Genomic DNA, 15269 nt, shown 5'->3' with positions numbered 1-15269 from the left:
GGATGTCCTCCCCTGTGTGGGAACATTTTGATCTTATTCCTCGCAACAAGGTATGTAAATTTCTACAGAAGATGTATTTTCATAATACTGATGGTGCAATACAATTTATGTTAAGCTGTCTTTACTTTTGTAAACCATCAAATGCCATGATAATATAGTATGCCGTAATGTTACTAAATGATATAACAATATTATACAACTGTAATAAGTTACGTGTGTGATATTTATATTTGTGCTTTGTTTATATTGTCTTTCCTCAGGAGAACAATCTCAAATAGATGAAGACCTGGTTAGCATGGTGATTGAGGACTCCCAGCCATTTAGCATTGTGGAGGACAAAGGATTTAAAAGATAGAAGGCCTATCTCCCCTCACCACACTCCCTGCCGGTAACTGATGCCCTCAGGGGTCGGTGCATTGGTGGTTCTTGGTGTCCGGGGCTGGGCGCTCAGGTATGTACCAGCTCACTCCCAGTGACTACTTGGCAGGGCCTGGTGCCTGTTGCTTCTTCAGGCCTCTTCCGAGGCAAAGGGGGCCCTCGGGCCTCCGGCCTCTGGACTGCAGCTCGGTTCACTCTGGCACAGCTGGCTGCCGGCAGAGCCGGCAGGCACGCCAGTGCAGCCCCCTCTGGCTTCTGCTCCGTGGCTACTGGGTGACCCCTCATCTGGGGCTCTCCTCAGCTCTTCCCAGGAGGGTGGCACGGATGCCCCTCCGTTGGTCCTCCTTGGGCTCTCGCACTCTGGGGCCTCTGGATGTCTGGGGCCTGGATCTCCTCCATGCCTGCTTCATGCCCTGGGGGACGGGGCAGTAATGTATAGATTTCTAATACAGTCCAAGTTTGTCTACGAAAAAACACCAGCAAGCAGGGTATGTCCTACAACTATCGTATCACTGTAAATGACTAAGGCTATAATCGAACTCTCTTCCTTAAACAACGAGAAGCATGAAGTGTACTCAGGAGCAGATTCGAGCACAGGCTCAGAGTGAAGTTAACAGAAAACGTTCGTTACATCATCATTATCATTTATTTATATAGCACCTGGTAGACCAAAGTGCTGTACAATAGAAATTTAAATATAGTAATAAAATAGCAAAAACCAGACAAGTATGTGTATGTGATCCAAAAGGTAAAATTAAAAACAAGGCTAGAATGCGTGAATGTTAACTTTGAGTTCTACAACTAGGAGCAAAATGCTATGAACATGGACTACGGTAGTTCATACTCAAGGGAACAGTAACATGATCTGTGGCTGCCGGAGCTTGGCAAGTGAAACAGTGGTGTGAGAGTTGATAGTGGAGCGGCACTGTGGGACCCATTTTTGTGTTGTTACCTTATGTGTGCTGCTACGGGTCACCTTTTGTTTTTTTACGTATGGTGTGTTTATGGAAATGTATTTAAGATAAACGTAACTGAAGCCAGGTGTTTTTGGTCAGAACAAGCAAACAGTTTGTAAACTCTGTGCTGTTATGATAAATGACATTGGATAAAGAGAAGCAAATAAAACTGATGAATACAAAAACAATCTTAACCATACAAGACAAGTATAGCTTGAGTTGGGCTGTTACAAGTTTAATTCATAACAGTTACATTGCCTCACCCCTGCCATCAAACACTTCAGTGGCTTCAAGTGTAGGCATAGCCTCTACAGGTACTGCAACAGAGGGAGAGCAGAGTCAGGAGGGTCTTGGAAGAAGTTCAGAAAAGATCCAAATAGGCAGTCTGAACAGTCTTACTTGTTTGCATGTGGAGTAATGCACGAATGGATAACAAAGAGTGAGAGGTTATCAGCTGTTGAGGAGCAAATGGAGATCCGCGTCCAGGGGAGTGAGGCTATTGCGAGTGTGAAAGGTTGTCCAGGAAGTAACTAAGAAGACATGAAGTAGGTAAGTACTAGAGCTTTGAGCAATGTGAGGCCAATAACTAACATAGGTTAACAGATAATATGGCAAAGACTGGTTGTGAACGGTGGTCTTAAATAAAGCTGGCTTGATTTGTCTCAGGTGGTGATCCTCAGAGGAGCGATGAAGTAGAGCAGCTAGCACCCCGAGTAGAGCAGGCACTGTGGAAAAATAGTTGTGACTCAACCAGACCATTACAAAGTATGGACTGGAGGATTTTCATCTCAAGGTGCAAGAACATTCTTAATGACTGTACACGGCGGCTGCTGATGGACAATGTTGGGCCAGATGTGCTACAGTTAGCGTTAAGGAGGTATGATCAAAGCATGATTGAAAGCATTTAACATTTAAACTTGCATAAAATGTTTAAGGGGAATATGGCCTGAAAATATAAAATGAATTAAGAAGTAATTTTTTGATATCTTGGGGAGACAATGCAGAGAAGCCTTCGGTGGGCAAGAGGAAGACTGATCAATGTAACTGCGGCAGATCAACTTCTGCGTGACTTGGCTGAATTGATTCAGGAGGTCGAACTGTCTACTCAGCATGGCCAACAAGGTAAGCACATATTGTGTCGATTCCTTGACTCATCAAAAGTGTGAAATAAATTATGACTCTGTCTTAACCTATTTTCAAAATACACCAAACGTTTATATATTTTCAGGCTGTTTTGGATACCAGGCACCAGTGGTTTTCAACAGAGGTAGAGGTAGACCCCTTTACCTTATCACTCGGGAACAGCTTTCATTCCTGAAGTCATGTGGATTCACTGCACCTCAGATGGCTGATATTTTGAATGTTTCACTTCATACAATTCGAAGACGTCTGCGGTCAGTGACTTTTGAAACCAGTGTGACTTCCAGTTCTTTGTGACACACACTCACTGTTTATTCAAATTAAATGGTATTGTGAAATTGTAAAAATAAGTATATTTGATTGTGCACCACTACTCAAATAATGAAGTGTGTTGTTATGGTAGTGATAAATTACTCATGTTTTTTTCTCTGATTTCAGACAGTATCATTTCACCCGTGCATCAATGTATGCGGAACTGACTGACAGTGCCTTGGATGAACATGTGCAGGACATTGTCACTGGCAATGAACAAATTGGTCCTGAGGCTGTCAGAGCCTCCCTGCGAGTACGTGGATACGTGTACAGCGAAGGAGGGTTCGAGCAAGCATGTTACGGATAAATCCTGGAGCAGCTGCCCTTAGAGCAGTTTTGCGGAGACCAGAACGAAGGACATATCAGGTTGCAGGTCCAAACTCATTGTGGCACATTGATGGAAATCACAAGCTGATAAGGTAACCAACCACACTGATTTGTTGAACACCTATTTTGACCAAAGTGAAATTCAGCATTACATCAAATATAATTGTTGAACAGTAAGACACGTCCAATAGAGCCAGGCCCTGGGATGGGCAGTCCTCTAACACAACTGGTTATGTTTAAAGGGGAAGATGAGAGAACACAGACAGCGCAAGCAACATACAGAGAACAATTCAAACTTGACATGCAATAGTGCCATGTAAATCAATTAAGAGTGTGTTTTCCATTGTTTCAATAACAAAGCAGAAATGATATTTTTCTTCTTATGGACCACGGTTTTAGGTGGAGGATAGTCATTCATGGGGCTATTGATGGATACAGTCGTCTTGTGGTCTTCCCTCATGCCTTAAACAACAACCGTGTCATGGCTGTGTGCAGGCAGGCAGAGAGGAAGGACCCAAAACGCAGGACTCACGGAAGCGAAAGTAACTCAGAATGAACTGCTTTATTGCAGGCTGCTTACCAAACAGAAGACTAACTAAACTGGAAAATATAAACTAACAGGCAGGCAAAAACAGGTAACAGGACACACAGCAGAAACTGAGGGTGAGTAGACGTTGACGATGCGACAGAGAACAAAGGTAACACAGGGCTAATATACACACGGCAGTAATCAAGGAATGAGGCACAGAAGGGGAGCACACCTGGGAGAAATCACAGCTGACGAGACAGGGGAATAGTAAACCGAACACACTGACAACAGACACGAACCTCCAAAGTAAAACAGGAAACAAGAAACAACTTACAAGGAGGCAGACAGACACTGCACTTAATCTAGAATAATAATCAATACTATAGAAATATACCAAAATATAAAGAACTGAAGAAGCTGGGTCAGAATGACCCAGAACCGTGACAAACCGTACCAGTACCGTTTTATCAAGTTTCATCAGAGCCATGGTATCCTATGGTGTACCCTCGAGGGTCCGGACAGACAGAGGAGGGGAAACAATGCTGTCTGCCTGATGATGAACATTTTCAGAGGCTTTGATCGTGGAAGTTCCCTAAGAGGAAGGAGTACCCATAATCAGAGAATTGAGAGGCTCTGGGGTGATCTGTGGCGAGGAATGACCAATGTTTACTGTGATTTATTTCACCACCTGGAGGAGAAAGGCATCATTGACATTGACAATGAAATGCACCTTTGGGCTCTCCATTACATCTATCTCCCAAGGATCAACAGAGATTTGAAAGACTTCACTCAACAGTGGAACAATCATGACTTGCAGACAGAGAGACACTTGAGCCCATTACAGATTTTTGTCCGAAGCAGCCTCCAGCAACAGGGCCGAGCCTCAACTGCCATGCAGGACATCTTTCAGACTAGAGCAGCTGCTGCTGATGGGAGTGTGACAGCCACTGAGAGTGAGATGACTGCTGCTCAGGGCTTAGGTACTGATTCTGGTGGTGGTGGTGCCCATGGTACAGATGAGCTGGGATTGCTGGTCAACTGGCCTGAGAGGATTACTGTGCCAGACATTGAATTTACTCTGGACGGACCGATGATGGAGCAAGTGGTAGAACTATTTAATCCACTAAGTGGCACCAGAGGGAGTCATGGTATTGAACTCATCACTGGCTTAATATACTTTCTGGACTCCACATATCACTGAGACAGTTCAATTAATGACTGAAACATAATAGCAGCAAGTGGAAAGACTTGATGAACAAAATATCTAGGTGACTGGATACATGTAATGTGAAAAGTTATAATACATGTTTACTATGTACCATTGAGTAGTGGAGATACAAGAACGAGCTGTGTGACACTGAAAATAAAAAATGTTGAGTGATTTTTAAAGTGTATAAGATGGAAGTTGTGAAGTGGAAAGTTTACAACTGAAACTGAATCTCGATAAAGTCAACTTGATTAATCTAAAAGTTACAGCTGTTGATATTGATAAATACAACTATAAAGCATTGACAGTAAATAATTAAAAATTAAAAAACTGTATAGTAGGTCTTGAAGTGGCTCAGTATAGTGTAGTATATATAAAGTGGTTTAGCGTGTGTTTGATGTTGTGACAGTTCACAGAAGAAAGAGGAAAAAGTGTTAACATTAGCGAGCAGATTATGTTTTACTTTGTACAGATTATGCTTTGTACAAACATAGTTCTGAAAATACTGGACTCTGGTGTAAAATGTGAATAAAAAAAGAGCAAGCAGTGATTTGCAAATGTCAAAGGCAAAGTTTATTCACAGTAGAACATAGAAAACATGTCAAATGTTTACACCGAGACTACGTCGTTAAAAATAAGTCCATTTTAATTTGATGGCAGCAATATGTTTCAAAACAGTTGGGATGGGGCAAGAGAAGGCTGGAAAAAGTGGTACTAAAAAGAAACAGCTGCAGGGATATTTTAAAAGTAACAGGTCAGTTACATGATTAGATATTAAAAGAGCATCTTAGAGAAGCAGAGTTGCTCTGGAGAAAATATGGGCAGAGGTTGATCAAGCTGCAAAAAAACTCCATTAACAAATTGTGCAACAATTTCAGAATAATGTTCCCAAGTGTAAAGTTGTAAAGACTTAAAATATTCCATCCTCTAGAGGCATAAAAATATATTTTATCAAAAGATTCAGTGACTGGAGAAATCTCTTTGCAGAAACAATGAGGCTAAAAGCCATGATGTCAGTGATCTTCAAATGCTCATAGGAAAGTTATCATCATGGAGCCTTAAACAGACATATTCTGTTATGGAAATCAGTGCATTTCCTGTATCCTTTGGGGCAACAGACCTGAGTCACACTTACAGAGAAGTACCTGGTGAGGTGGATTGAGAGGAATATCCATGATGCATGGCAGTTTGTTCACTCACTTCCTCTCCACCACAGCTTCCGAAGTGCAGCCAATCACAGAGCTTGCTCTCCTGATCCAAGAAGAACACATCAAAGTGCACTGCACTCACCTGACCTGACAGAACATCTGTCATTACCATTTTGATGCACACACAAGCTTGCTCACAAAAAACAGCCTGCCCATCCACTTCTTGTGTACAGCCTCTAGTTTGATCTTCCAGTTCAGCAAATGTATATATGTGGGTGTCCAGGTATTTGTACTCCTCCACCACATCATATCAGCAGGTTCAGTATCTTATACTTTTGTCAAGATAATGCACACTGCAGCCGATTTGTATCTACAGTTATCAGAAAGAAGCCATAACCAAGTTACATGGATTCTTTTTTTTATAACTTCATGTCATACAGGTAAACTAGTTATGTTATGTGCAACGCTGTCATGTGCCACTCTCTGGTGTTATGTTTCAAATTCGTGTAAGACATCCAGAGTACTCTAATGACATTGACAAGGACATCTCCAGTTTACATGGGAAACAATTATTTCATGTTCTTGAGATTACTTATTTACATCACTTTTCAGAAAACGTACATACAGGTCTGATTCAAAACTGCCTATCTATTTTTTAATGCATGTTGAAAGGGCAAAAATATTCCCAAGATACTGTTAACATTATTAAATTTGAAGGCTATTATACAGTGATATTAATTTAAACTGAGTAAAACGGTATTTTGATAAATGTTAAGGTCTCCGTTTGTTTCAGAAAAAGCATTCTGTCATTTATTTGCTTTTATTATTTATTTATATGCCCTCCGCGGACCATCTCTGCACTGCGTGGGTGATTAGTGGCTCCGTGCACACTAAGGGCTGCACACAGGGACAAGGCGCACTAGGTTACGATCAGATCTTCCCTGGGCAGGGAGAGGTGATGAACTGTATGCCACTTTTTCATTGGCATACATTAAGTACAATGTTTTATTGCCTACGGTGGGGCAGGTCACATACTGGGTGAAGGTGGGCAGTGTGGAGTCCAGCGAGACATGATTAAAGTCACCTGATATTAGAAGAAGAGCTCTTGGAGATTGCGTTTGGAGTCTGCGGACCACAGAGAGTCACAGGCTGCCTCCACGGATGCTAACGGCTAATAGCTCAATGTCTCTGTTGCAGAGTTGTTCTTTCACAGCGATGTGCCCAGGGATACCACAACTGTCTTTAACAAACACTGCCAGTCCCCCTCCTTTCCTCTCACCGCTGTCTCTCGTCTTGTCCGCCCGCAGCAGCTGGAAGCCGGGCAGCCTACTCACAGAGGGAGTGCCGGGGTACTGCCACTGTGACCGGGTTAGCGTCATTAGCTCCTCAATCATATCAGGGAGCGATCTCACATTTACAGTGATTACAGGAAGGAGAGATGGTGTGTAAGGTGTTCTTCTCGGGAGACATCACCCCGTCTCTTCCCTCACTGGGGATGTCGGGTCTGTCTGCCGGTAGCGCAGCTGTAGGGCGCAGCGCTAACAGCTGATCCCTAAAGTCAACAAAGGAGCTATGCGCCGAGTGTCCAAATACGGGTGAAAAAAGTGGAGACAAAAGAAGAGAAAAGTCAACATAACTAGCATGAAGCGGTAATGTATGATGGCAGAATCTGATTGCTAAGACATAAGTTAAAGGTTAAGAGAAGTAAAGAGGAAAATAAGAAAGAAGCTCAGAAATGAGCAGAGCTGCCATAACAGGTAACACAGTTAAGGTTTCAGAAAAAGCATTCTGTCGTTTGTTTGCTTGATCATGCTTTAAACACATCAAAATGCACAGTGGGATTATAATACAAGTCAATACTGTGACAAGCACTGGTACTGAATAGGCAATCACTTAGCAGCAAGGTGAATCGGTGATGTGGTCTGCACTTCCTCTTCTTTGATTGGGTGAAATGAGTTGAAAGTAATTGGATGAGGGAACAATGGGGAGTGCCCTGCATAATTTCAATAAAACGCCGTTTTAAACGCCGTTACAGCTGACACGGAACGCCATAGAAAACGCCGTTTTTATGTGTCTTTGAACGGCGTTTTCTGCCGAGTGACGTAAAAAGCGGCGTTCAAAGACAGACGAAAACGCCGTTTTTTCCCGCCACTTGGATGGTGCGTTCAAGGCTCCATATGAGTGGCGGAAAAAACGGCGTTCTGTCGGGACAAACGCCGTTTTTTTCGGCGTTTTAAATAATTAATTTAAATAATTAATTTTACGCCATTTCTTAACCAAACGGGTTGGAAAAGTGGCGATATTTGGCACAGCCCTCCGCCACTGAAACGGCCCAAACCTTGGTCAATGATGTTTTTCAACTCCACGGAATTCCCCACGAAATAGTCTCCGATCGAGGCCCCCAGTTCACTTCACAGGTATGGAAAACCTTCTGTTCTATTTTGGGCGCAAAAGTTAATCTGAGCTCCGGTTTTCACCCACAATCCAACGGGCAAACAGAACGGCTGAATCAGGAGCTGGAGACCATGCTAAGGTGCGTGGCGAGTCAAAATCCCTCCACTTTGGTCACTCTGCCCTGGGCGGAGTATGCTCATAACACTCTCACCTCGTCCTCCACCGGTTTGTCTCCATTTGAAGCTTCCCTCGGTTAACATCCTCCACTCTTTCCTGAAGAGGATCTAAATCTTGCTGTCCCCTCAGCTCCACATCACCTCCGGCGTTGTCAACGAGTGTGGCGCAGCATTCCCTGAGCGCTCCTCCGTGCCAAGGAATGGCACGCACACTATGCCAATCGCCACCGCGCCCCGGCCCTGGAATATCGGCCAGGACAGAAAGTCTGGCTGGCAGCTGGAAACATCCCGCTTCGGGGCTCGTCTTGGAAGCTGGCGCCCCGCTTCATTGGGCCGTATGAAGTGGAAAAGGTCATCAATCCGGTGGCAGTCAGGCTCAGGCTTCCGGCTTCCTGGCGGATGCATCACACGTTCCACGTCTCTCAGATTAAACTGGTCCGCCACAGCCCTCTGTGCGCTCCTTCCGTGCCCTCTCCTCCTGCCCGGCTCATCGGCGGTCACCCGGCCTATGGGGTCCGGCGGATCCTGGATGCGTGCCGGCGTGGGCGGGGTTGGCAGTATCTCGTGGATTGGGAGGGGTACGGCCCTGAGGACCGCCTCTGGGTTCCGCGTTCCTTCATTCTCGACCCTCGTCTCATCTCTGCCTTCCATGCTTCTCTCCACAGGCAGCAGTCCGGCCGGACAGCCCCCTTGAGGGTTGGGGTGCTGTCATGGTCCGCGGCCTTGTGCCTGAGGAGCGGATGGGATGCCCACACCTACGGGTGTGGCTGTTGTCTCCACACCTGCATCCCATTCCAGGCGATCATCAGGAGGACTATTTAACCCCGCATGACCGGCTGCTCCACGCCAGTCCGTTAGTCACCATTCAGCGGTAACTTGGCCCTCACGTGAAGGTGGATATGGAATTTCTGGTTTCTTTTGAACTATGTTAATCCTTCTACTGCAGGGGTGGGCAATCTCAGTCCACGAGGGCCGGTGTCCCTGCAGGTTTTAGATGTGTCCTCGAACCAACACAGCTGATTTAAATGGCTAAATTAGCTCCTCAACATGTCCTGAAATTCTCCAGAGACCTGGTAACGAACTAATCATGTGATTCAGGTGTGTTGACCCAAGGTGACATCTAAACCTGCAGGGACACCGGCCCTCGTGAACTGAGATTGCCCACTCCTGTTCTACTGTGTGCCCAGGTTATCGTTCGGCGTCTTTTAACCATACACCTGCCCGTCCTCCTGCCCGCCTGGAGTTCAGATTAGCCACCAGTCATCATCTCCTGCACCTTCCTGGAGCCCTCTCCCGCGGACCCCCACCCCTCCCTCCGGTTCCCACGGCCCAGCCCTGATTGTAAGATAAATAGCTCTACCCCGTTGTATGCCGATGTCTCCCTGCTTCCCAGTAACTCTCTTCCCTTCTCTGCTGCAGCCTCCCACGGTCCCGATCTAGAACTACGGCTCTTGACAGCTGTTGTGTGGCAATAGTCAGTGCAACCCTGGCTCATGTGAAGTAGTGTTTCTCTTAGTGAAGGAAACTAAACCTCTGTTCTCTTTGTTTCCAGGAAAACCATGTAGAGCAGGGGTCTCGAACTCCAAGCCTCGAGGACTAGTGTCCTGCAGGTATATATCACTCTGGGTCAACACAGCTGAATCAAATGGTTAGTTCATTACCAGGCCTCTGGAGAACTTCAAGACATGTTGAGGAGGTAATTTAACTGTCTAAATCAGCTGTGTTGGATCAAGGAAACATCTAAAACCTGCAAGACACCACCCCTTGAGGCCTGGAGTTCGAGACCTGATGTAGAGTTTTGGAGGGAGCACTAAGGTTTTTAAAAAATATTTTGGAAGGAACTGTGGAGAGTGTGTTTGGGAGGAATCACCGCACCGGGAGCTGGGACTATCCCCACAGTGGAAATCATTGTTTTTTTTCACTGTAAATAAACTCACGGTAGCTGTTCAGGAAGTGCTGTAGACTGGGTCAAGTTTCTCTGCCATTCGGCAAACCTGTAAGTTAAAGTCTTTGTTGAATATCTTTGTTGATGTTGTTGAATGACCTTGAAAGCTTAAGATGAAGGGCATTCCAGTGATTGCAGTGGGCGCCAATACAAAAGCAATCAAGTCAGTGTTTCTGTTTTAGATGTTCCTGTTTGGTTATTTTCTGTAGTATTGTGATATTCTCTTGTCTTGTGTGCACTGTGTGTAGTTTTGCTTCCCTTGTCTCATCTTTTGTGATTAGTTTCAGCTGTGTTGTGGTGTTTCCCTAATGACCTTATGTGTGTGTGTGTATCCATAGCTTTTGTCTCCCTCTTAGCTGTTTCATGTTAGAAAATTGGGATTTTCCAGCAAGTAGAGGACACAAGTGATGTATTGAATATAATGTTTACAAAGACAGAGTTGAACCGGTCACTTAGGAAATCCAAACTCTAAGCACCAAGAAAAGATCAATTTCTATATAATGGTAAGTCATCTTAGTCACCCATAGACATTTTATTAATTCTATAACAGAGTTTGGGAGGGTGGGAAATTGGTACATAGCTAGAATGAATTACTCATTGTAACGATACATAAACCAGAGAAGGATGATACAGAACCAGGAGATTACAGACCAGCATTACTGTCCAACATCTGTAAAAAAAAACATGTGGTGAATGATAAATGAAAGCTTAAAACACTATATTGCAAATAAAGGATATATATCAAAGTGGTTTAAGGACAGTGAGAAGTATGATGAACATGAAATAACAAAGGCAAAAGCAAAGAAATAAACTTTAGTGGCAATCTTCTTTTTTTTTCTGATCAAAAAAAAAACTTATTGCATGGAGAGAAGGCCTACTAATTAAAAGAGAAATGTACCTCAGTGGTTAAATGTTCAGATGAATGAAGGAAGTAGTAGTAGCAAGTGGAGAGAGGGAGGATTTATTCAGGAAGCCCAAAAACTTCTTATCCAGATAACCTATTGTCTTTGTACGGAGGGACATTGGAGAAAAAAAATGAACTGTGCTTTTGCAAGATCCCGAGTTACTTTTGTGAGATCCTGCTACATTTTCATAGCGGTTCTGTTTCTGTCCATTCCAGAGTCAGAAGGGCCCACGGAGTAGACATGGAGGAAGATTTAGGACATTTCCTGCGGTCAAGAGAGGTCCCACAAGAGGACATCATGCACATGCAACAACACAAGGTACTTATAAAATTCAGTAAGAGAAAGAACAAGATAGCATAAAACACTGGGGTTGAGAAGGCGACAAACTTGGTGAAAAACAGAAGTAGTATTTGCAAGCATTTAATGTTAACTCTTGCAATTATCTTCAGGTTCATTAAACATATCTCGTTAAGTGTACATATGTTTTGACATTTCATATTGTTATCTGTCTGTGCCATTACCATGGCAACATAGACACCATGGCATGAAATACTTGGTGGAAATTATCTCCCTTATACCTTACTTCACAAAATAGTTTTTAGTAATGTGGTATATAAATATCTACCACTACTACAATACTAATACCACTACAGCAACAGTAATTGAATAAGACTAATAAATAACTTTTGACAGTGATCCTGAACAGTGGTCAAGAACTCTATTTCTAATACAGTTAGTACTCCATTTACAAACTGTTTAATTACCAATTGTTGGCAAGTGTTAAATAATACTGTTGGAATTGATATTTTTTATATTGTCATTTGTGCTTAGGAACATATAATCATTTATGCTTAGAAATATATAATCATCTGTATGCTGATAAAAATCATATCCTTATTAGGTCTGATAAGAGTCTGTGTGCACTTGTGTACCATGAGATGAGAGGAAGCAGCCTTGATGTTATAATTTCCATTATAGTTTTAGGAACTAGACTGTTCTGTTTCTTATGACCTATTGCAAGTTCCTGTTCTTATCATTTAGCGAGACGCTTACTTCTGCTTTTCTGCATACCTCATACACACAGTTTAAGTTCATTGAAAGGTCGTATGTCTATGTATGGTATAGCTGGAAACACACACACACATGCACCTAGACACACACACACACACACAGAATATAGACACTGATGTTGTTCAGATATGCCTGCTTAAGAATCTCACACGTATTTGTAATTGCATATTCATGAATGATTGCTGGCTGACAATAAAAAGGGCTGTAGCGAAGGAATCAGTCAAGGTGAGCTGAGCTCAGGTGAAGGAATCTTTTCCTCAACTTTGGCTGACTTCCCTCTCGAGCCACCAACACGGAGAGCGCCTTCTTGCCTTGTTTGTCATGCAGTTAGTGGTCTCTTGTTCCAGCGGGGTTTGTGCCTTAATAAACCCAACAGAAACTAACTCTATACTAACCAAAATAACTAAAGATGCTTTGAATCTACCAACAGATCACTGATAGAACCCTATCTTTTGCTCAATCATTAGCATGAATACATATAAATAATATATTTATAAATGTGCACTAGTGTGGCTTGCTAGAATAAAACTAGAAGTTCACTTTCATTAATAGCATTTCTCTAATGCTTCATGGATAAGGCAGTGCTATCCGTCATGACTGATGAACAAATGGCAAAATATATAACTTCATATGATGACCAAGTAGCTGTCCTGTCCTTCTGTCAACAAACTAAGTATAGCATGGATAATGAGACTCTTCTGCAGAACCTAAGAGATAAAATTGGACCACGGAAAATGAGATCAATGACTAAAGGAGCGCTGTGTGGTACATCAGGTGTGTTCCAAAAGCAAGGTGAAGGGATGGCGAGACAGACATTGAAATCGGATGGCTTCATTTAAGCAGTAATGAATACCATCAAGTGAGAACCAGAAATGGTGGAGGAACAAGACATGCAACAGTGGAAAAAACTGCAAATCTAGCTCAGATTTACAAAATAGGAAATGACCTGTTATTTCAAGATAGGAACTCGCCAAAAGGGAGAGTGGAAGATTTTATCATTGATGTCTATGATTTTAAAAGAAATCAGATTCCTTTAGATTACACTGTTGGTAAACATTATGAACAAACCAAATTGAAGCTTCTGAGATCTTACATTTGCACAAAAGACGAAACGCCTTCAACAGTTCTGTCCTCATCTCAAGTGGATGAATGCAGGGAAGATTTCTTATGGGAGAATTTTTCTGTTAGCATAACTGAAGAAGATTCACAGTTGACCAAACTTGGATCGCGCAGTGAGACAGATGATTTTGTCACAGATCTAGCTGACCATGGGGATTCATCTGACAGTGACACTGGCAAACAGGTTTGTAGCAATAAGTGTCTTTACATGACAATAAGAAAGATAATATTATTTCAAATAACAATCACTTTAAGGTTACTGTGTTGTGTTGTGTTTAGTTGTGCTTGGTGGTGACATGGGACAGTTTCCAATTTTGTTGTACTATTGTACTAGTGATAACTGTGCAACCACAAAAAAGAGTTGTCTTATCCAAGTGCTTTCTGTAAATCTACAAATACTTGCACTTCTGTAGTGTGAAATTATTCCAGGATTTTGTTGTTGACTTGTGTGGTAAGGTACATTTAATACTGTGAAAGACTTGCTGCATTGTATTCATTAACATATACTAAATGATTGGCTGCTGAAAACAATTAAATTCTATTTGTTTTTCGGCTTTGTTTTCTGGTTCGCAGATTCAGAATTTCCAGATGGAACCAAAACCAAAAAATCTGAAATCACTATGTGAGACAGTGACAGCACAAAGTCCAGGTAAATCACATCACATGCATTCAACCCCAACAGACATTAAAAAAACTATCATGACAGCTGCTCTGAAGTTATTATTCTGAGGAGAGTTCTTAGAGTCCCAGCACACCTGTCCAGAAGCTTTTGAATTTGTTCCAGACATAGACGAAGTGGATACGGTTTTATGGAATCTTGAAGAGGACCTTGTCAGAGCAGATGGTGATGACACAAACGTGACAACCCTGAGTTATGTCAACAACAAAGATCTCACACAGGCAAGTCCATGGATAGTTGTGGGTGAGGTGGTTTAGATACTTAAGTGTTAAAAAAAATATGAAAATGTATTTATACTCAAATTCAATAACTTGCATAGTTTTGGATTCTCTGAATTTAAAAAGGTCATGCATTCCTGCTTTAACAAAATGTAACCATGTCTGAAATTTTTTGTACTATTATTCTTTGGGATCGCAAATGAAATAACCTACAGTACTGTGAAACATTTGCTGTATTTACACTAATTACAATTCATATCTTGTTTGTTTAAAGCTTGATTTTGTTGCAGTAATTATAAAACACATTTTAAATAGCATGAAGTAAAGCAAGAGCTGATATAAACCTGTGGAATTCCACTGTATTATGTCCTTATACGCTTGTAAGTGAGACATGTAGGCCGAAATTAAAGAGGTGTGTCTTTTTTTCCATTTCTTAAAATCTAATTGACATATTTTACAGACTTTGTTAAGAACATTCATGATTTTAAATAAGGCTAAGGTAGAAGATTTTATTCAGTGGTGCTAGTTTCAGTCATTGTGCAATGTACTGTTTATAAGATTGGGGAAACCTGCAGTCAGCTGAGACTGAAGAAGTCACTTGGATGAGTGGCAAAACATTTCTCCCACTGAAAATGCTACATCCAGATGAACAGAATCAACCTTTTGGGATTTACTTACTTGGGTGATTGAGCAAGAATCAAGACGTAAGTATGATAATGTTATATATAAATTGTCAAGGCAACCATGGTTTGGGAATGTAGAGAC

The 15269-nt window shown here is 42.3% G+C and overlaps 1 long non-coding RNA gene across 1 annotated transcript; it reads left to right on the top strand.

The window, feature by feature from the left end:
* Positions 1-11473: 11473 nt before the first annotated feature.
* LOC135933826 (uncharacterized) lies at positions 11474-14489 on the top strand. The gene is made up of 3 exons (XR_010573952.1): positions 11474-11735; positions 14181-14256; positions 14392-14489. It is a non-coding gene; the product is annotated as an uncharacterized LOC135933826 (long non-coding RNA).
* Positions 14490-15269: the final 780 nt, after the last annotated feature.

Source organism: Pelmatolapia mariae, linkage group LG16_19 (genome assembly GCF_036321145.2).
Source record: "Pelmatolapia mariae isolate MD_Pm_ZW linkage group LG16_19, Pm_UMD_F_2, whole genome shotgun sequence".
Classification (NCBI taxonomy): Eukaryota; Metazoa; Chordata; class Actinopteri; order Cichliformes; family Cichlidae; genus Pelmatolapia; species Pelmatolapia mariae.
The sequence above is the reverse complement of the archived record's forward strand: the minus strand, read 5'-3'. Positions and strand labels throughout refer to the sequence as shown.